Below are 22137 nucleotides of genomic sequence, written 5' to 3' on the forward strand. Positions count from 1 at the left end.
GACAGCCTCACCACACGGGGATGGGATGGAGGGACAGCCTCACCACACGGGGATGGGATGGAGGGACAGCCTCACCACACGGGGATGGGATGAGGGGACAGACTCACCACACGGGGATGGGATGGAGGGACAGACTCACCACACGGGGATGGGATGGAGGGACAGCCTCACCACACGGGGATGGGATGAGGGGACAGCCTCACCACACGGGGATGGGATGGAGGGACAGCCTCACCACACGGGGATGGGATGAGGAGACAGCCTCACCACACGGGGATGGGATGAGGGGACAGACTCACCACACGGGGATGGGATGGAGGGACAACCTCACCACACGGGGATGGGATGGAGGGACAGCCTCACCACACGGGGATGGGACGAGGGGACAGCCTCACCACACGGGGATGGGATGAGGGGACAGACTCACCACACGGGGATGGGATGGAGGGACAACCTCACCACACGGGGATGGGATGGAGGGACAGCCTCACCACACGGGGATGGGATGAGGGGACAGACTCACCACACGGGGATGGGATGGAGGGACAACCTCACCACACGGGGATGGGATGAGGGGACAGCCTCACCACACGGGGATGGGACGGAGGGACAGCCTCACCACACGGGGATGGGATGAGGGGACAGCCTCACCACACGGGGATGGGATGAGGGGACAGCCTCACCACACGGGGGTGGGATGGAGGGACAGCCTCACCACACGGGGATGGGATGGAGGGACAGACTCACCACACGGGGATGGGATGAGGGGACAGCCTCACCACATGGGATGGGATGAGGGGACAGACTCACCACACGGGGATGGGATGAGGGGACAGCCTCACCACACGGGGATGGGATGAGGGGACAGCCTCACCACATGGGATGGGATGAGGGGACAGCCTCACCACACGGGGATGGGACGAGGGGACAGCCTCACCACACGGGGATGGGATGAGGGGACAGATTCACCACACGGGGATGGGATGAGGGGACAGCCTCACCACACGGGGATGGGACGAGGGGACAGCCTCCCTGCAAGGCGCCTTGGATGACGGCTTCTCTCCTGTCTTCCCTGGTTTCTGTTCCTGTGTTTTCCTGCTCCGGTCCCTCATCAACTAGCCTTCATGTGATCTTCGTTCAATGTTTTCCCTCCTCACCTTCTGTTTGGAGGTGGCTGCTTTTCCATAAATCAGCTCATTCACCCACACAGAGCCCTCAGCCCGCTGTGAACTATGGCCACTGACGGCCAACGCCATCCCTGACCCCATGAGCAACTGAAGAACAAGCCCATTGCTCTCTGCAGAGCACAGAAGCGCAATTTATTTGTTTTTGGCTTTTACCCATTCTAAAACGTGTGTCTACCTATTCCCATAATGCAAGTGTCTGTCACAGGTTTAGAATTCCTTGTCACTAAGTGACTAGGCAAAAGGAATATGACAATTTTCGGTATTCTGCAGTCTGAGCAGGTTTCAGGAAACTGCCCCAGTATGAGGACTTCGCTCTCCTCAGGAGCACTCCTCCAGAGGCAGGGTTCCCCCACTTTTCTTTCCTCTATTGACTTGTTGAAAAGGCGGCACAGACCTCCGGCCCAATAGACTGACCAGCGTGGCCAGCTCCAGCCGCAGCCCTGACCTCCACCGCGGAAGCTGAGCCCTTCCTGGGGGATCGGCGAGAACCAGCCTCTGAGACTTGCTGAAGCGCAGTTCTCCCTGCTCCCCGAGGGAATCTGCTCTGTTCACAAGAGGCACAGCCCACCTGTAAATACTAACGCAGCGAGTCCTTAGCCCACACGTGGACATGTAAGATTCCTTGCTGTTCCGATGTGATGAGTGGTGCAGAATGAAAACCCCCTAGAGTCACTTCCTGTCCTTTCCCACAGCCGTCTGTGGTCACAGACATCTCACAATGTGGGCCAGGTGGGCAGGAGAGGGCCTGACCCGGCCAGGTGTCCATAGCTGGGTAGAGCTCCGGGTATGTTTGGAGCTTCTTGGAGAGGCAGGTTATTTTGGGGGAAGGCCTATCACAACTGGCAGAGCCTCTTCTGTGCCCATTCATTTCAGCTTAGAGATCCCTTCTGCCTGATTGTAGTAGGTGTGTCTGATTGTTGTGTATTAGAGCAGCATTCTTGCTTCTCATTTTCACTTATTCTTAAGTCATAAGATCAGCCAACTGCATAAAAAAGCATTTTGACTACACTTCCCCTTCTGATTTCTAAATTCATATCTGAATTGTTGGTTTACTTAAAAAAAAAATTCTTACCCAGTAACGAGAATGTGAGTATGGCAAGATATACCATTATTTACTTTTAATTTAGCCTAAAGAGTGATGGCAGCTTGTTGCCAATAATAATGATTTTGAAGCTGTTGGACAGAGCCTATTGTGATATAAACACATTTCCCCAAACAGTGGCCTGGTGAAAAGGAATCCTATGTAATAAAGAAGTAATATGCAAATTAACCCTCACACCCTCACAAGATGGCTGCCTAAGACCAGGCTGGCAGGGGGGTTAGTGAGGAACGACCAAACGACTAAACAGCAGGCCGCGTAGGGCGACCAGGCCAGCAGGGGGCCATGAGGGGCGACCAGGCCAACAGGGGGGGCAGTTGGGGGCGACCAGGCCAGCAGGGGGGGCAGTATGGGATGACCAGGCCGGCAGGGGGGAGGCAGTTGTGGGCAACCTGGCCAGCAGTGGGGGGCAGTTAGGAGTGACCAGGCCAGCAGGGGGGGCAGTTAGAGGCAATCAGGCCAGCACACAGAGGCAGTGAGGGGCGATCAGGCCATCAGGGGTGGGCAGTTAGAAGCGACCAGGCAGGCAGGCAGGCAGGTGAGCGATTAGGAGCCAGCGGTCCAGGATTCTGAGAGAGTACAGACTGGGGTGAGGGGACCGCCCCACCGACCGCCATGCACAAATTTCGTGCAACCGGCCTCTAGTTCTTTGATATTATCAGACAACAAAAGGCTTTAGTTAGTGTTCTATTAAACAATTTACAAAAAGAATTTGCCCCTTGATCAGGGCCATTGAGGTTAACATGAGATGTTTTATCAAAATAAAAAGGGTCTTTAACACAACACCCCACAAATCCCACAACAATCATTACATTCTTAGAACTGGAAATCTTGCATGTTTGCAGACATTTTAGAGTTTGGCATTTGTGGCTTTTCGCACACTATCAAATATTTATGCATTGTTCAAACAGTCCTGCTTAGTTACCATTGGATACGTACTGTCATACAGGAATTGCAGTTACAAAGGGACTGAATCTAATTTGCAAAATCCATAAAGCTCTCATTTCCAGATATTTTAGTGTAATTTTTTTTTTTTTGTGACAACAGTTGAAAGTGCTTGGAAACAGATGTTCATTTGTTGGAGAGGGTTTTTGTTATTTGTAGTAATGAATAAAACAATTACTCTCATTTTACATTTCATGTAGATGACATGAGGTTGCCAATAAAATTTGTTGATCTATAATAAATACTTTTAAAACAGTATTTTTTAAAATTCATTTTTCAATTGCAGTTGATGTACATTAGTATGAAATGTATGACATAATTATTAGACATTTATATATCTTACACAGTGGTCACTCTGATAAGTTCAGTGCCCGTCTGATCCCCTACACAGTGGTTGGCAAACTTCGGCTCGTGAGCCAAGCCAAGGTTTGCCGCTCTGTTGACTAATGAGTTTGCCAACTACTGCCTTAGGGAAAAACACTTAAAAAACATTTTAATAATGTACTAATGTCTTTAACCTGAAGTCAAAACTTCTGGGTAAGGGTAATGCCTTACGCAGTGGTTGGTAAACTCATTAGTCAACAGAGCGGCAAACCGCGGCTCGCGAGCCTCATGTGGCTCACGAGCTGCAGTTGGCCGACCACTGCCCTACAGTATTAGAGTATCATTGACTGTATTCTCTATGCTGTACTTTAGGTACTTATGACTATTTTTATAACAATTTGTACTTCTTAATTTCTTTCATCTTTTCTCCCATCTGCCCCAAACCCCTCCCATCTGGCAACTATCAGTTTGTTCTCTATGAGATTGTTTCTGTCTCATTTGTTTGTTGATTTTTTTTTTTTTAGAATCCACATATAAGTGGAATCACATGGTATTTGTCTTTCTCTGTTTGACTTATTTCACTGAGCATAATTGCCTTTACCCATGTTGTCACAACTGATCATGCGTCATTCTTTTTATGGTTGAGTAATATTCCACTGTATATATGTACCATCTCTTCTTTTTATTTTCCAGGTAGCTATTGCTTTTATTTTTTTTAAAAAAATATTTATTGTTTTGAGTATTACAGATGTCCCCCATTTTCCCCATTGCCCCCCTCCTCCCAGTTCCTGCCCAGCCCCAAACCTTCACCACCCTATTGTTTGTGTCCATAGGTAATGTGCGTAAGTTCTTTGGTTAATCTCTTCTCACCACCCTCTCCCTTTTTCCTCTGAGATTCATCAGTCTGTTCCATCTTTCCAAGCCTCTGGTTCTTATTTATTACCATTTTATTGTTCATATTTTTATCTCTTCTTCTCCTTCCCCTTCCCCTTCTCCCTCTCCCTCTTCTTAGAGAATACCCTTCAACATTTCATGTAATACTGGTTTGGTGGTGATGAACTCCTTTATCTTTTTCTTTTCTGTGAAGCTCTTTATCCGACCTTCAATTCTAAATGATAATTTTGCTGGGTAGAGTAATCTTGTTTGTAGGTCCTTGTTATTCATCACTTTGAATATTTCTTGCCATTCCATTCTGGCTTACAAAGTTTCTGTTGAGAAATCAGCTGACAGTCCTATGGGCACTCCCTTGTAGGTAACTAACTGCTTTTCTCTTGCAGGTTTTCAGATCCTTTCTTTATTTTTAACCCCTGGTATTTTAATTATGATGTGTCTTTGTGTGGGCCTCTTTGGGTTCCTCTTGTTTGGGACTCTCTGTGCTTCCTGGACTTTTAAGTGTATTTCTTTTACCAGATAGTGGAATTTTTCTTTCATTATTTCTTCAAATAGGTTTTCAATGTCTTGCTCTTTCTCTTTTCATTCTGACACACCATGATGCGAATGTTGGTATGCTTCAAGTTTTTCTAGAGGCTCCTTACACTATTTTTATATTTTTTAATTCTTCTTTCTTTTTGCTCATCGGATTTTTTTTTGCTTCCTCATATTTCAAATCACTGATTTGATTCTCAGCATCCTCTACTCTACTGTTTTTCCCCTGTAAATTATTCTTTATTTCAGTTACTGTATCTTTCATTTCTGACTGGTCCTTTGTCATGTCTTTGATATTCTCACTAATTTCCTTGAAATTCCATTAAGCTCTTTGAAATTCTCACTAAGTCCCTTGGAGCTCCCATTAAGATCCTTGAGCATCCTTATAACCATTGTTTTGAACTCTGTATCTAATAGTTTGCTTGCTTCTATTTCATTTAGTTGTTTTTTTCCTCTGGAGATTTCTTCTATTCTTTCATTTGTGACATGTTTCTTTGTCTCTGCATTTTGGCTGCTTCTACATTTTTCCCCCTATGTATTATTTGTAGAGCTGCAATGTCTCCTGGAATTGGTAGAGTGGCCTTGTGTAGTAGATGCCCTGTAGGTCCAAGTGACTCAGCCTCCCCAGTCACCTGAGCTGGGCTCTCCAGATGCACACCTGTGTGGGCTGTGTGCACAGTCTTGTTGTATGTAGTTGAGCCTTGATTGCTATTGGTGTTGGTGGAAGAGGTGACCTCCTGGCCAATTGGCTATGAGGTCCAGCTGCAACTACAATAGAAGAGTTTATGTGCAGGAGACATCTGTGTAGAGAAGGATTTGCTTCAATAAGGCTTTGGTGCTCACTGAGTCTGCACCTTGAGTGTGCCACTTATGGAAGTGTAAGCTTGTAATCTGGTAAGGTCTGAAGCTTTCCACTGGATGCATTGGCTCTGCAACCTCCTAGGAAGTGTAAAATCAGCCACTGCCTGTGCCCTGCTGGAGCTAACTGGCAGGAGCTACAGAGTGATATGCAAATGGATGATACTTGTGTTGGCTTGGAAATGCCCAGGAGAAGCCAATCTGTAATAAATATAACCAAGGAGATAAAATACTTATACATGGAAAATTATAAGACATTAAAGAATGAAATTGAAGAAGACACAAATAAATGGAAGCATACACTGTGCTCATGGATAGGAAGAATTAACATAATTAAAGTGCCCATGCTACCCAAAGCAATTTAGAGATTCAATGCAACCTCTATCAAAATACCAATGGAATTTTTCACAGAATCCTAATGTTTATATGGAACCACAAAAAATCCTTAATTGCCAAAGCACTATCGAGAAAGATGAGACAGTTAGAGGTATCACTAACTAGGCTGCTGCTAGTGTGGGGCCTCTTATTGAGAGGTATGGGGCACGGTGATGCCAGCTGCTGCTTGTTTGAGAGATTTTAGGCAAGTCTGAAGCCTGAGCCAGGACAAGCCATTCATATGGAAAAGCCACTGCAAGCAGCTTTGGTGGGGCTACAAGTTGGATGGGGTATAATCTCAGGGAATCACCAAGGTGGAGCGAACCATGTGAGCCAGATCGATGGAGGTTAGCATGTGTAGGCATGGGTATATTTCTGGCCTCTCTCTATTCTGTTCCATTCATCTATGCACCTGTTTTTGTTTGTTTGCTTGTTTTTCTAACATCATGCTGATTTGATTAATACACTCTTGTAGTATAGTTTGATATCAGGTAGAATGACATCTCTAACTTTTTTCTTCTTTCTCAAAATTGCTTTAGCTCTTAAGAATCTTTTGTGGTTCCATATAAACATTAAGAGTACTAGTTCTGTGAAATATGCCATTGGTATTTTGATAGGGGTTGTACTGAATCTCTAGATTGGTTTGAGTAACATGGACATTTTAAAGATTTCAATTCTTCCTATCCAATAGCACAGTATATGCTTCCATTTACTTGTGTCTTCTTCAATTTCTTTCTTTAAAATTTTACAATTTTCCAAGCATAAGTATTTTACCTCTTTGCTAGGCATTTTATTCTTTTTTGGTGCAATTGTAAATGAGATTATTCTCTTAATTTCTCTTTCTGATAGTTGGTTATTAGTATATAAAATGCAACTCATTTCTGAATATTAATTTTGTACCCTGATACTTTACTGAATTTATTTATTAGTTCTAATAGATTCTTGGTTGAATCTTTAGTGTTCTTTCTCTTTAGTATTATGTCATCTGCAATAATGATAGTTTTACTTCTTCATTTCCAATTTGGATGTCTTTTACTTTCTTTTTCTGACTGCTGTGTCTAGAACTTCTAGCACTGTGTTGAATAGAAGTGGTAAAAGTGAACTTCCCTGTGTCATTTCTGATATTAAAAAGCTTTCAGCTTTTTACTGTTGAGTATAATGTTAATTGTGGGTTTGTCATATATTATTATGTTGAGGTATGTTCCCTCTATCCCCACTTTGCTGAGAGTGTTTATCATAAATGGATGTTGGGTTTTGTCAAATGCTTTTTCTGCATCTATTGATATGATCATATGATATTTAACCTTCATTTTGTTTATGTGTTATCATGTTAAATTATTTGTGAATATTAAACCAAACTTGTACACCAGGAATAAATCCCACTTGATTGTGGTGTATGATCTTTTCACTGTATTATTGAATTTGGTTTGGTAATATTTTATTTAGGATTTTTATATCTATGTTCATCAGGAGTATTAGCCTGTAATTTTATTTTTAACTTTTCTTTTTGTTAAATGTATTTGGGTGACAGCCTATCTAATAAAAGGGCAATATGCAAATTAACTGTCACTCAGTCCCAAAGATGGCAGCACCCATAGCCACAAGATGGCAGCACCCAGTCCTCTCAGCCCTGCTGGAGTCCCCCAGTCCCGGGGTCGGCCGCTGAGAGTGGGCAGCGTGAGTGGCCTAGTGGAATGCTTGCTTCATCTCTGGGCAGCGGGCATGGAGCGGCCAGGGTGGTGGGAGGAATGTTTGTCTTGTCACCCCAGAGATGAGGCAAGCATTCCGTGCCCAACTGTGGATGGGCCTCTGGGCCACGGAGAGCCTCTGGGCAGTGGGCGCGGAGCGGCCAGGCTCCGCAGAGAGCTACTGGTGCACGGATTCGTGCACATGGCTACTAGTTGGTTAATAAGATTATGTAAGTTTCAAGCATTGATTTCTACAATACATCATCTGTATATTCTATTGTGTGTTTACCACCCCGTGTATATTTCTTTTGTAGTGTCTTTTTTTAATTTTGGTTTCAAGATAATACTGGCCTTATAAAATGAATTTGGGAGTCACCAATTTTTTTAAATAGTTTAAGAAGGATAGGTATTAATTCTTTGAATGTTTGGCAAAATTCACCTATAAAGACATCTAGTCCAGAATATTTGTTTCCTGAGAGTTTTTTTTTTTTCTGATTTGATTTTGTTATTAGTTATTGGTTTGTCCAGAATTTCTGTTTATTCCTAATTCAATCTTGGAAATTTGTATGTTTCTAGAAATTTATTCATTTTTTTCCAGGTTGTCTAATTTATTACATATAATTGTTCATAGTATTTTATAATCCTTTTTATTTCTGTGGTGTCAGTTGTTATTTCTCTTTTATTTTTTATTGTATTTGTTTAGGGAAAAAGATAGAAACATCAATGATGAGAGAGAATAATTTATTGGCTGCCTCCTGTATGCCCCCTACTGGGGATGTGCTCTGACCAGGAATCAAACTGTGACCTCCTGGTTCATGGGTCAACGATCAACCACTGAGCCACATTGGCCAGGCTCCTCCTGTTTCTTAATTGCCACACCATGGGTGTGGGACCTGTCTATTCTGTGATTCTGCCCCTCCTACCAGTCTTCATTTGGCTTTATATCCTTAGCATTGGGATTCTGTTCAGCTAGTCTTCAGATGGTTCTCAATGATGGTTGCTTTATAATTTAGTTGTAATTTGGATGTGGTTGTGAGAGAAGGTGAGCACAGTGTTTATATATTCTGCTATCTTGACCAAAAGTCCTTAAAACAATTATTAATGTTATGCAAATGATCCATTTTAGCACAAATAGAGAAACATCCATCAGGCTGCCACCTGCATGCACCCTGCAGGGAATTGAGCTTGTACCCATGTGCTAGGTCTGATCAAATAATTGAATCAACTGACCTTCAGACCACTTCACAAAGGGCATTCCCTTTCACTTAGACCAGATTCCACTTGCTAAGATCACATTCTACTGGCTAAGACCATTATCCTTCTCCTCCGGAGCTTCCTAGGATCTGGACCTGCCCTGAGAATTATCCACCCAGAAAAAGCCCACCCAGATTCCTTTAAAACTTCTGATTCCCATCCTTGGGTGCTGGTGCCATTTGGGGCTCAGCCTATCTGGTATCCAGATGACCTAATCCTATCTAATAAAAGAGTAATATGCAAATTGACCGTACCTCCACTACACCCACAGGTCATGCCCACCAGCCAATCAGGAGTGAGTATGCAAATTAACCCAACCAAGATGGCTGCGGCCAAGGAGAGAGCAGGAGGCTTGGGTTTCCCTGGAAATGGAGGAAGCCAAGCTTTCTCCCTGCCCTGGCAGGCCCAGGCCTTCATTCAAGTTTCAATTATAGAAGATAAATAAATCCCAACAAAAATGGTGGCAGTCACGGAGCTAGAGAGAGCAGGAGGCTTGAGTTGCCCCTGGCAATGGAGGAAGCCAAACCCTCCTGCCCTGGCCTGCCTTGGCCTCCTCTTAAGGCTACAAAGTTTCAATTATAGAAGATAAATAAATCCCAGATACCAGGGCCTCTGCTTTGGTCACCAGGGGGCGTGGCTGGCCTGCAAACCACCACAGGCCCCTCGCCCAGGCTGCCCCACACCCCAGGGGAACCCCCACCCTGATCTGGGACACCCTTCAGGGCAAACCAGCCAGCCCCCACTTGTGCACCAGGCCTCTATCCTATCTAATCCCATCTAATAAAATAATAATATAAAAATTTACTGTCACTCCAACACACAAGATGACTGCCCCCATGTGGACACAAAATGGCCACCACAAGATGGCCAGCAGGGAAGGGCAGTTGGGAGGGACCAGGTCTGCAAGGGAGAGCAGTTGTGAGCAATCAGGCCAGCAGGGGAGGGCAGTTAGGGGTGACCAGGCCGGCAGAGGAGGGAAGTTGGAGGCGATCAAGCCTGCAGGGGAGGGAAGTTGGGGGGGGGACCCAGGCCTGCATGGGAGGGCAGTTAGGGGTAATCAGGCCTGCAGGGGAGGGCAGTTAGGGGGTGACCAGGCCTGCAGGGGAGGGAAGTTAGGGGCAAACAAGCTGGCAGGGGAGCAGTTAGGCATCAATCAGGCTGGCAGGGGAGTGGTTAGGGGGTGATCAGGCTTGCAGACAGAAGCGGTTACGGGCAATCAGGAAGGCAGGCAGGCAAGCAGTTGGGAGCTAGCAGTCCTAGATTGTGAGAGGGATGTCCAACTGTAAATGGGCAGTCGGACATCCCTCGAGGGGTCCCAGATTGGAGAGGGTGCAGGCTGGGCTGAGGGGCACACACCCCTGTGCACGAATTTTGTGCACCGGGCCTTTAGTAAATTTATAATCCCTTATCACATTGGCCTCATGCATTTATCCTTCAAATATGCTAACACAGGCATGTGCCCTGACTGGGAATCATACCAGCAACCTCCTGGTGCATGGGTCATCACTTAACCAACTAAGCCACACCAGCTAGGGCCAGTCTGTATTTAAAACAGAAATATATTTAATGACATGGAACACATTCAAACTATGTTGCTTCATGTCAGTAAATTTATTTCTGGAAATTTCATTTCATTGTATAAGTTTTTCATAAATTATATATTCAAATTCTTACTATTGGGTATTTATATTCTTTCTAATTTTGGTCTATTCTAAACATTTCTGTGATAAAGAGCATTCATTTCTTCAATAAGTCATTATTGAGCTCAGATTGTGTCCTAGCTCATGAGGACAACAATATTAGACACAGCTCATGGTTCTGTTTTCCTATGCTTCCATGTTAAATAAATAAAAGGAGATAATTAAATTTACTTTAGAGTAAAAACATTCTTTTTTGTTGAGACAGTCTTTATTATCATTTAAAATATTAATACTTGTGGTTACTATTTCCCTAAGTCATTACAAGATTTTATATAAACGATACTCTAATACAGACTTGGGAATAACGATATTGACTCACAGGGCATGTGTAGCCTTACAGTAATTTAACAGAAAAACTACATAGCAATTAGATTACCTGATGCTCTCCACAGCCAGAGTGAACTGCTAATATCAGCAAGTAGACAAAATTTATCTTTCCATCAATTTTTATTTGATTAGTCATTTGTGCTTTTGACACATGTATAAGTTTCCACTCATAGCCACCAGCAGGGAAGACAGGGCGCTCTCCTGTACGTAGCACTGGCCAGGAGCCAGGAATCCTCAGTATAAAATTGAATTCAATTACCTACCGGCCACTTGAACTTTGGAAGTAATCAGATATTCCCGAGCTTCAGTTTCCTGATCTGTAAAATAAAAATATATTACTAGATAATTTCTCAGTTTCTATCATTCTAGCAATTCTGAACCTGTGGGATTTTCATTTTTTCTGCTGCAAGTTACTACTGAAATAGTCTGGGACCCTACTCTGAATATTGATTCAATATATCAGGGCTCAGCTAAGAGATGTGGATAACGAAATAATAAATACAATGAGAGCTTTGAGCCAAGGAGTAATTTGATATATAAAATTTTGAAAGATTAATATTATTATGTGTTGAATAGACTATAGATAGCCAAATGTGGAAGTGGGAAGACCAGATGGGAAGCAATTACAGTTGACAAGGTGAGGGATTATGATGGTATCGCTGAAGAAGGGGTGAAAGAGTCACAGACTGGCTCCATTTGGAAGGTAGAGCTGATTGAACATGCTGATGGAGGTGAGAAGGAGAGACATTTAGGGCGACTCTGCAGCCAAAGCCTGAACGACTAGATGGATGCTGGTTGTCAGCTACTGAGATGGAGGACCCTGAGGGAGCAAAGGTTTTCATGGAGGCGGAGGGGAGCGTGGTCTGCATTTTGGCTTTGCACATGCTGTATTTCAGGTGCCTGTTGGACATGCAGCTGGAGCTGCTCACATGCAGAATGGGATATATTGGTCTAAAACTCAAGAGAGGGCAGAGCTGGCTATTTAAATTTGGAAATTGTCAACGTTGGATAAGTGACCTTAATCACAACAATTAATATTTCTATGCCTCAATTTATTTATTTTTGTCTATTTTTATTTTTTAATACTTTTTTATTGTTGACAGTATTACAGATGTCTCCAATCCCCTCCCACTCCTTGACCCTCCTCCACCCACTGCCCCACTGCCCCCGGTCTTCACGACCCTATTGTTCATGTCCATGGGCTATACATATAAGTTTATAAGTTCTTCGGTTTATCTCTCCTCATCACTCCACCCCTACATGGAGGTATGTCAGTCTGCTACATGCCTCCCTGCTTTGAGTCATATTTTGTTGGTCAATTCATTTTGTTCGTTAGATTCCACAAATAAGTGAGATCATGTGATAGTGGTTTTTCTCAGATTGGCTTATTTCGCTTAGCATAATTTTTCCAGGTCCATCCATGCTGTCCCAAAGGGTAAGAGATCTCTTTTTTTCAGCTGCATAGTGTACCATAGTGTAAATGTCCCACAGCTTTTTATCCACTCATCTACTGATGGGCACTTGGGCTGTTTCCAGATCTTAGCTATTGTAAATAACTCTGCTATGAACATAGGAGTGCATATATTCTTTCTGATTGGTGTTTTGGGGTTTTTATATTCCGAGAAGTGGGCTTGCTGGGTCAAATGGCAGTTTTATTTTTAATTTTTTTGAGGAAATTCCATACTCTTTTCCAGAGAGACTGCACCAGTCTGCATTCCCACCAGCAGGGAACAGGGGTTCCCTTTTCTCCACATCCTCACCAGCACTTCTAGTTTGCTGATAGCCATTCTGAGAGGCGTGAGGTGATATCTCATTGTGGTTTTCATTTCATTTCTCTGATGATTAGTGACTTTGAGCATTTTTTCATATGTCTATTGGCCATCTGTATGTTCTCTTTGGAGAAGTATCTATTCAGGTCCTTTTCCCATTTTTTAACTAGATTGTCTTCCTTCTATTGAGTTGTATGAGTTCTTATATATTTCAGAAATTAATCCTTTATCAGATGTATCATTGGCAAATATGTTCTCCCATACAGTGGGCTCCCTTTTCATTTTGATGGTGGTTTCTTTTGCTGTGCAGAAGCTTTTTAGTTTGATGTCGTCCCATTTGTTTATTTTTTCCCTTTGTTTCTCTTGCCCTAGGAGAGTATTGGCAAAAATTCTGCTACATGAGATGTCTGTGATTTTACTGCCTATGTTTTCTTCTAGGATTTTTATGGCTTCATGGCTTACATTTAAGTCTTTTATCCACTTTGAATTTATTATTGTGTATGGTGTAAGTTGGTGGTCTAGTTTAATCTTTATGCCTCAATTTAATCATCTACAAAATGGATGTAATGCTTTTTGTAAAGATAATGAGATAATATGAATTTTAAAAATTATAGCACACTGCCCAATATTTATATTTAGAAGGGAATAAACATTAGCTCTGCCTCCTCATTATGATGATGGAGGGATGGGTAAATGGATGGATGGATTGTTGATCAACTAATTAATTAACATGAATACTTTTAAAACTCAATTCAGAGGCTTGGCCCATTTTGGAGAAGGAGAATATATGTATTCATCTGGCTTCAGTGTAAGTAACAGAGAGCACAGGAGAAAAGGCAGGTCCTAAATTTTATTTAGATTAGAGGTTGAATAAATGTGGGCTGTTAATTACACTTTCTAGAGAAACCAAGCCATGTATCCCCAGAGTCCGTATTATCATGGTGGACTGTTGGTTTCACAACCCTGGTGTGGAACTGAGTGCAGTCCTAACCCTCACTTGCACAAATGGAAATGTTAACTGGAAAGGCCTGGTGCAGTCTCTGAGGTGCTCAGAGAGAATCCTTTTAGTGATTCAGCCAGCGGTACTCACATGGTCCCTCAATGTCTGGGCAGGGCCTTGTTAGGAGTAAAGGGTAAAATATTAAAGAGAGAAATATAAACAATCCTGGCTTGAATTACAATTTCTAGTTAAAGACGTGTTCATGACTCACAGAAGCTACTATATGTATGATCTCTTAACGGAAATTGTCTGGCTGACCTCAGGAGAGCCCCTCTTAAACACTAAGTGAATGTTTCGTTGTAATGACCAAGACTTTGCAATTGAGGTTAGCAGTAGGAGTCCATCTGCTCACTGAGAATCGCCTCATTCATTTAATCATGAAAGCTGTGAAGAGCAATTCATAAGAGCCCGATATCACACTAGCTGAGGATTTCAGTGTTTCCGAGTGTGATGGTTGAATTGTCATTGGTTGATGACAACTCAAGAGTCTTCTCTCCAACCCAGTAAACAGACAAATCCCTGCATGATATAAGCTTCATTGTTTAAAAATTAAGTACTTTGAAATTTTCTTAGATTCATATACAAAGAGATCCTGTGTACCCTTTACCCAGTTTCTCCCAATGGTAACACCTTAAAAAACTATAGTTAAGCCCTAGCTGGTTTGGCTCAGTGATAGAGCATTGGCCTGCAGACTGAAGGATCCCAGGTATGATTCTGGTCAAGGGGACATGCCCAGGTTGCAGGCTTGATCCCCAGTAGGGGGCATAAGGAGGCAGCCAATCAATGATTCTCTCTCATCATTGATGCTTCTATTTCTCACTCCCTCTCCCTTCCTCTCTGAAATGAATTTTTTTTAAAAAAGGACAGAAACTAAAAAAAAAAAAAAAAAAAAAGCCCAACATTTACCCAATGAAATAAAATCCTCTCTCAATCAGACATGTGATTCCTAAAAACAAAACAAAAGCAAACTATAGTTAATATCACAGCCAGAATATTGACAATTCATTTTTGCCTTACATTTTGGAATCTTAAGATTACACTAAGATTTAAATCATTGAAATTAGAAATGTAAGATTTGCAACCATAACTTTAGAGATAGGCAAAGGCATCTATTTTCCATGTTTTGTGTCCTACGCTGTTCCCTTCCAGCCGTGACCCAGGGTCTGGACAGGCCTTCTGCAAGTGCTCTCGTTGTGCGGTGTCCCTCTGCTTTTAATGCTCAGCTCACGTGTTCAGTGTCAGCTTTCCTTTGTGACTACAACCTCAGAGGGCAACAGTTACATCCGCTCTTCACTACTGTTTCTACGGCATCTGGCTAACATCTGGCACCAAGAGGCTGGATGAGCAAATCAATTACCTACCTAGCACAGGTCATAGATTCCTGGGATGTTAGTGGTGATGCTACTGAAAATCAATGTCAGTAAGACCTTTGCTTCTCTGAGCCCAAATATGTCCTCTTCAGAAAGATTTCTATCTGAAAAACAAGCAGAATACATGTGTTTCAACACATGGAGGGAAATTACTGTTCTTCTAAACAATCTAATCTGAGTTAAATATCAATTATCCAGCTACTGAAATGTCTTGAAATCCAGCCTGGAAAAAACCATCTATTTCAGAATAGTTTGTTTGTTTTTAATAAAGAATAATTTTTTGGTTCTCTAATGTTATTCTAATCAGCTGGACAATCTTAGCTGAAAAAGTTCCCCTCTTAAATAACAATCTAAGTTAATGTTTCATGAAACCTTCCCTGTGGTCACTGGGACACCCACAGGTTCTCTCTAGGGATAATGGAACATTGATAATTGGGCATTTTAAATAGCTTGTCAGGTTATCTGAAATAAATAGTCTAATAAAGAGATATGCCCTCATGGCTACCTGAGAACATATGGTATATTTTAACAACTTTTTATTGAAAAGCTTGCTTTTTGTAATCTGAAAAAGCTGGCTGACTTTCTGTCCATTCTCATTTCTTCAATTCTCTGAGCCATAAGATTTAATTGCAATTATAAGTGTCTGATTTGAAACCTTCCAGGATTTCTCAGTCTCCCGGGTGCTTTGTTCCTTGGACTAAGCAGTCACTTGAGATAAAATGATGAAGCAGATAGACATGGTATCTGTCTTTGTAGAGAATATTTTTAATATAAGTAATAATAATATATCAAGTAAAAGACAATGAATTAATAATCGTTAATTTTTATAAACTATTACAAATGAATGAATGAGTGAACATACTGAGAAAGAGAAAAGCAGCTCTGATAGGCCAGAGCTGCCTCAGACACACGGTTGCTCTTTGACTTGAAGTCATTGATGAATGAATGAAAGACAGAACTGTGGGTAAAGATTTATCACTGATTAAATTGCTGACTCAAGATTTGGAATAAAACCTACTAAAATGAAATACATTTGAAGAGGAAAATAGCTTAGTCAACAGTAACTTGTTACACAGAAAAAGTCAGAAAGGTCTAGAGGCCCAGGAGGTGCTCAGAGAGGAGGCTCTGAGCAGAGGAGACCAGTGCATGTTTAGAAAGAGGTCTGCATGTGTCTAGGGAGATGCTGCGAAGAATAGAGACCGACACGAAGACAGATTTAAACTCATTCAAAGAAGTGTTTCAGACTGATGAGAAAGCTCTTGTGAGAAATGGGCAAGAAAATGATCGAGCCAAGTTCTGCCAGTAAATTCTTCCTTCTGTGTCGAGTAAATCTTTCACGGGGCTTATGAGCAGTTTCCTCAGAGGGTTTATAGGTACATCAACAGGCAAAAGAGTACTTCTTCCTCCCAACACGCAGCTCTCAGAAGTCAGACAGGAACGCTGAGTACCTGGACGCCTACCAGAATAACAACTGCGCAGCTGGCGCCACTTGCAAACAGAACAAGGCAGGGTAAGTCCTAACAGCTGGGGCAGTAGCCCTTTGACCCAGCAATCACCATTTATGCACTGCAACCCATCTTTATTGTCTCTAGCTGAACAGGTTGGCCGGCAACCGCTTAATTTTAGTCTTTCATTTACTGCTAGTTTTAAATAGTTGCTCTCAGATTAGCTCACTCTCTTTGGGATAAATATTCACAAATTAATGGTTGACATTCACTTTTATGTAAATTTATTTCCTCTCAAAAGTTTTCCCTGTCCTTTCTCAAAGTCCAAGATGTTGTTAGGAAAATGGTTTCTGTATACTCATGGTGATGGAGGAAGGAGAGCTGGACTGTCACCCGGGTTCTTATTGGGCTCCACTGAGGTCATTCTTGTCCAGTCTGGTGACTGAACATCTTTCTGTATGTCTCTCACACTCACACTTGGAGAGACTCTTCTCTCCACACAGTGGGCTCCACGGACTCTCCGTTCCACTTCCCCTTTCTCATCCTATGACTTGGTCTCGCTTGGTTTCTGCTTCTTAGAAGATCCTTTGGGGTCTCAGCTATGATAATGTTAAACTGATGTTCACCCCCATCATTTCAACTGCCCAGACAGACTGTAAAACACCCTGGCAGACCCAAGGTGCTTCCTGGCTCTTAAATCTCAGCTTGCATTTCTTGAGATACTGGCAGACCTTTCCCATGTCGTGAGCCTTCCATGAAGCTCCAGGGTGGGGTCTGGGAAGGTGGGGTCTGGGAAGGTGGGGTCTGGGAAGGTGGGGCAGTCTGATGGAGTCACGTTCTGACTAACTTCCATTTATATTCTGTGGCGGCTGCCCCATGTCTGAGGATGCACACGGCTAGTATCATTTTCCCCAGTTACAGAGGGAAAGTTGCTCATGGGACCTCATATCTGAAGATCTTTTGTTTTTATTATCCCCTTAAGGACTGGTCCCCAAGAGTGATAGTGGTCATGAAAAATAAGAACCCTAGTTCTGATCTCTCTGGAAGCATTCTCTATTCCCCCTCAGATGATAACTTACAGTATGTTCTATCCTGAGTTTTCTCTACCCATGGGGTATAGAGAAGCCTCATGAGTACAGGCACTAAACTTGTCTCTTGAGACAGGAAAGGGAGTATTGAGATTTTTCTTTTCTCTTTGACAAGGCCCAACTGTCAAAAATATTATTGTTATGGATTCACAATTAGTCTAATTTGACAGTCAACATGAAACCTAGATTTTATTCCCCTAGGTGATGCCTGCTCTTTCTCTGAGTCACTGAAGTCTATTAGGGTAAGGAGACCCCAGGGTGAATGAAAAGTTCATCAGTTTAATATTTTAAAAATTATTATGTCTATCAAAATTCTAATTCTGACCAGTCATGATTTCCAACTTTGATGGGTTTGTGTGTGCTTGCATCATTTATCTCCTCTGAGTCAATGAATCTTGAATATCCTAAGTAACATTTTGTTGAAAGAATGAATAATGATAAATAAAAAAACCAGACTCCACTTTTCTCATTTCACAATAGACTCCATTTTGCTCATTTCAGGTCTTGTTACAGGTGAGAAAGCAAGGTGTCTTTAAAAATAATAATTGAAAAATACTTAGAAAGTGTCAAGTATTGAGGTTACAATATAGAACAAACATGTGCCAGTTCTCATGGAAGGAGAAAAGAGAGAGATTAAGTCTAATCCTGGATCTGCCAGTTACTAGCTATGTGATACTGGGCAAGTTATTTAACCCTATGAGCCTCAGTATTCTCATCTGTAAAATGGGGATAGGGTTACTGATCCTATAGTGGTATGCCTGGCACAACACAGGTACTCAGTGAATGTTAGTTTTATACTTTCCCAGCTATTAGCCTGTAGGGTGATGTGAAACATTAGAGATAAGAAGGTAGAAATAGGAAATTAAACATGGGCTCTGTTCCTCAGACATAATTGGAGTTGCTTTAGCTCTCACGGGTCATTTTTCTCAGGTTAATGAGGAATCGTCTTGTAGAATAACTGTTGGTAGTCCCAGAGAATTACTCCTTCAGCAGAGTGTGCAAGGCTACCCATCACCGGAAATGGGCCGTGACCCTCTCAGAGGCCCTTCAGCGTCTTGGCCTCAGGCAAGAGGCATTCTGGCCCCCTCGTCTTCAAGCGCGAGTGATCTGATTGGCTGCTTTCCAATGTGTTTACAGCTCCCTGGACACTCCTGCACACACTTGATGTAGCTCTGAGGTTCTAAACTCTGCTGCTTACAGATTCTCTCCTTTCTGACCTTCTATGAGTTGGGATTGCTGGGTCTTAATCTTAGTTCAAATGGAAACAGGCCCGAGTTTCTTTTAAGTGGTATTGCCATTTAAAAAAAGTTTTATGAATTCAAGGAGTACCATTCAGAGATAATTTTACACTGAGATTCCTTTGCCTGGTGCTGTTCAACCCTGTGCACTCAGTCTGGAAAAGCCTTTTATATTAGCTCTGGCACTCGGAGCCCTTTGGATTATGGGTTTAATGTCTGATTATTTGATATCAGGGCCTTCCTTCCCTGGTTTCATGTCTTTATTCTGTAGAGATTTCACCCCCAAATTTCCACAATAACCATCCACAAATACTTAGCTATAGTTAGCTCCCAAAGATCTGGGCTGAGGAAATATCTGTAAGCCATGGTCCCTGCCCTCCAGCAGATGATCAGATAATGATGATGGTGATCCAGATGATGGTGATGATGCTGAAGATAGTAATAGTACAACAGTACTAAGAGGTAACATTTATTGAGCATTTACTAGGTGTACCAGTTAATAATGCAGATTTTGTAATCAAAGAAAACACGATAATTTCAAGAGAAACATCGGAAGTGCTTTATTCAAAGTAATGTCCATTGCTAGCTACACATTTCCCCCATCTTTCAGGTAATTTGTGGATACCGTCCCAATAGAACTTTTCTTGTTTTGAGGCAAACCATCCAGAGACCCAATTTTGGCTCAGAGAGGTGAGGTAACTTCCCCAAGGTCTCGCAGCCTATGAGCTGCAGAGCTGGGATTTGGAACAACAAAGCCTGTACTCTTACATTTTAGTTTAAACTATAATAGGAGCTTGATGTCTAACAAAAACGACACCAGCATTACCATGGGACATGTGTAAGTAATGTACAAACACATTCACAGACCCTGCGCCTTCAGAGAGTTGTAATCCCAAAGCACTTTTCCTTCGCTTAAGTGCGCTTTCCGGAGAGCTTTCCTCAGAGATAATGGTGGAGAGCTATCAGATGGATTAGAGGGCTTTGAAAATAGCTAATCACCATAGCAGGTGTCCCCCAGGCACGCTCAGCAGGTGGGGCGGTGCCTGGGGACCTGGGCGAACCCCGCTTTCCGGAAGTGTGCCTTGCTGTCTGCCCTGCACGGTGAGCTGTTGCCCTGGATGCGCTCCCGCCCTGTGTTCACCACCAGCACATCCCAGAGAAACCAGGGTCTGACACAGCAGCCATCACACGGGAAGCATGACCCGGGGCTTTCTCGTGCTGACAATTACCGTTTCCGCTTCATTAACCCGAGTCTTTCACACGACCCTCCTTCCCCAGAATAACTCTCATTTGAAATAAACACCTTTCCGCCTCCAGCCACAACAGTCACACGCAGGTTGAAGAGCAATCAGTTTCCACTTATGTTTGAGTAAACAAAATGCATTGTTGTCTCACTGGTTTTCCTTCCCCTTCAGTGCTCCCAGGCCAGCACACCACTGCTGCGCTCCCTCTTCTGTCCTGAAGGGGCTTGGGGTCCCAGCCTGCGCCCCGCTGCCCCGGATGGTCACTGGGACTTAACCCCACGTCCTGTCACTGTATCTCGTCCCTTCAAGAGTGACAGGCGAGGGAGAAAGGCAGGCGTGTCCCTGCTGGTATGTGGCTTGCAGTCTGACGGCAGGGCCCCCGGGGAGACTTTTATCTGTGTTGTTACTGCTTGTGCTGGGCGCTTACAATTGCTCAGTAAGTACTTGTTGTGAGAGTATATTCACAGTGGGATATAGTAAGGGCTATGCCGCAGGGATTGCCCGAGAGCCACAGACATGGACAGAACTGGACCGATGGCCGGGGAAGGGAACAGAGGCCGGGGCTGGAGCACTCGCTGCCATTCTTGACAGGCCGCTGGCAGAGAGCCCCGCACCTCTGGTCCCGAACATGCTCCCTGTCTGATAAATAGGGGAAGTCCCACTGCCCCGCTTCTAGGCATGAAGGCATGGGCACGTTATCCCTCCCAAGCCTCAGTGTCCTCACATGGAAAATGGCAAATGATTTGAGGAATGCTCTTAGCGCAAGCCGATCAGTCAGGGTCTGCAATCGCCACGGACTACTAAGGACTGGCTGGGTCCTCACTGCACAGAATTACGTTCCCTTTTCTAATGAAACTTTGCAGTTGACTCCATGCCTTCACAGAATCATGAAGAAGTCAATAACTGACTGCATTAAATAGAAAGAGAAACCCACACAATCTCCCAACTCAAGACACTTTAAGGTGTGACTATTTCCTAAGCATGCATCTATCCCATTATGGAATAGACTAGGGGCCCAGTGCACAAATTTGTGCACCTTGAAAGGAACTGTGGGCCACAAGGCTGTGGTGGGCACAGGGGCGGGTCTTGGCCCATCCTCCACAACCCTGCCCGGCCCCTCCTGCCACAGCCCCTAGTTCCCTCTCTGCCAGCAGCCCCGCTCCTGCCACTGCCACTCCCATGTGTTGACAGCACCGGTCCCGCTTGCACCCACTGATGGCGCAGAGCAATTGGGACCGACACCAGATGCTGGCAGCGGGTGGGAGAGGCAGCTGCTGACCCTGATCAGCCCTCATGAGCAGGGGGAGGTGGATTAGCCCTCAGGGGCAATCAGGGCCAGCAGCCACTGCTTGCACCCACTGGTGGCACCAAGCAATCAAGGCCAGAGCCAGGTGCCGGCAGCAGGTGCGAGCGGTGGGCAAGAACGCGGCACACGGGATTTTCAGTAACCACCAGAGGCTTGCCCCGATGACAGTGACCGGCGCCCCACCTTGGTCTGGCGCCCCCGCTCACCAGCTCTGCCATCCCACCACAGCTGACACCTGCCATGTTCCATGCTCTGCCACCTTCTGCTGATGCCCACCATGTTCTGTGTGTGCCCCTGTGGTCAGTGCATGTCATAATGACCGGTTGTTCGGTTGTTTCTGCCATTTGGTCTATTTGCATATTGGGGTTTTATATATATATAGACTAGTAGCCCATCGCGTGATATCGCACACAGTTGGCCGCCCGCCGCTTCCACGGGAGCTGGCTGGAACTGCAGTGCACCGCTGGGAGCCGCGCTGATTCCACGGGAGCCGGT

General features: G+C 43.8%; 1 protein-coding gene across 1 annotated transcript in view; it reads left to right on the forward strand.

The window, feature by feature from the left end:
- Positions 1–22137, forward strand: part of TAFA1 (TAFA chemokine like family member 1) — a gene marked incomplete at its 5' end in the record, with an annotated part of 508145 nt that overhangs the window by 84512 nt on the left and 401496 nt on the right. The gene's annotated exons all lie outside the window — the stretch shown is intronic.

This window comes from Cnephaeus nilssonii (genome assembly GCF_951640355.1).
Source record: "Cnephaeus nilssonii genome assembly, chromosome: 17".
In the NCBI taxonomy this organism is placed as follows: Eukaryota; Metazoa; Chordata; class Mammalia; order Chiroptera; family Vespertilionidae; genus Cnephaeus; species Cnephaeus nilssonii.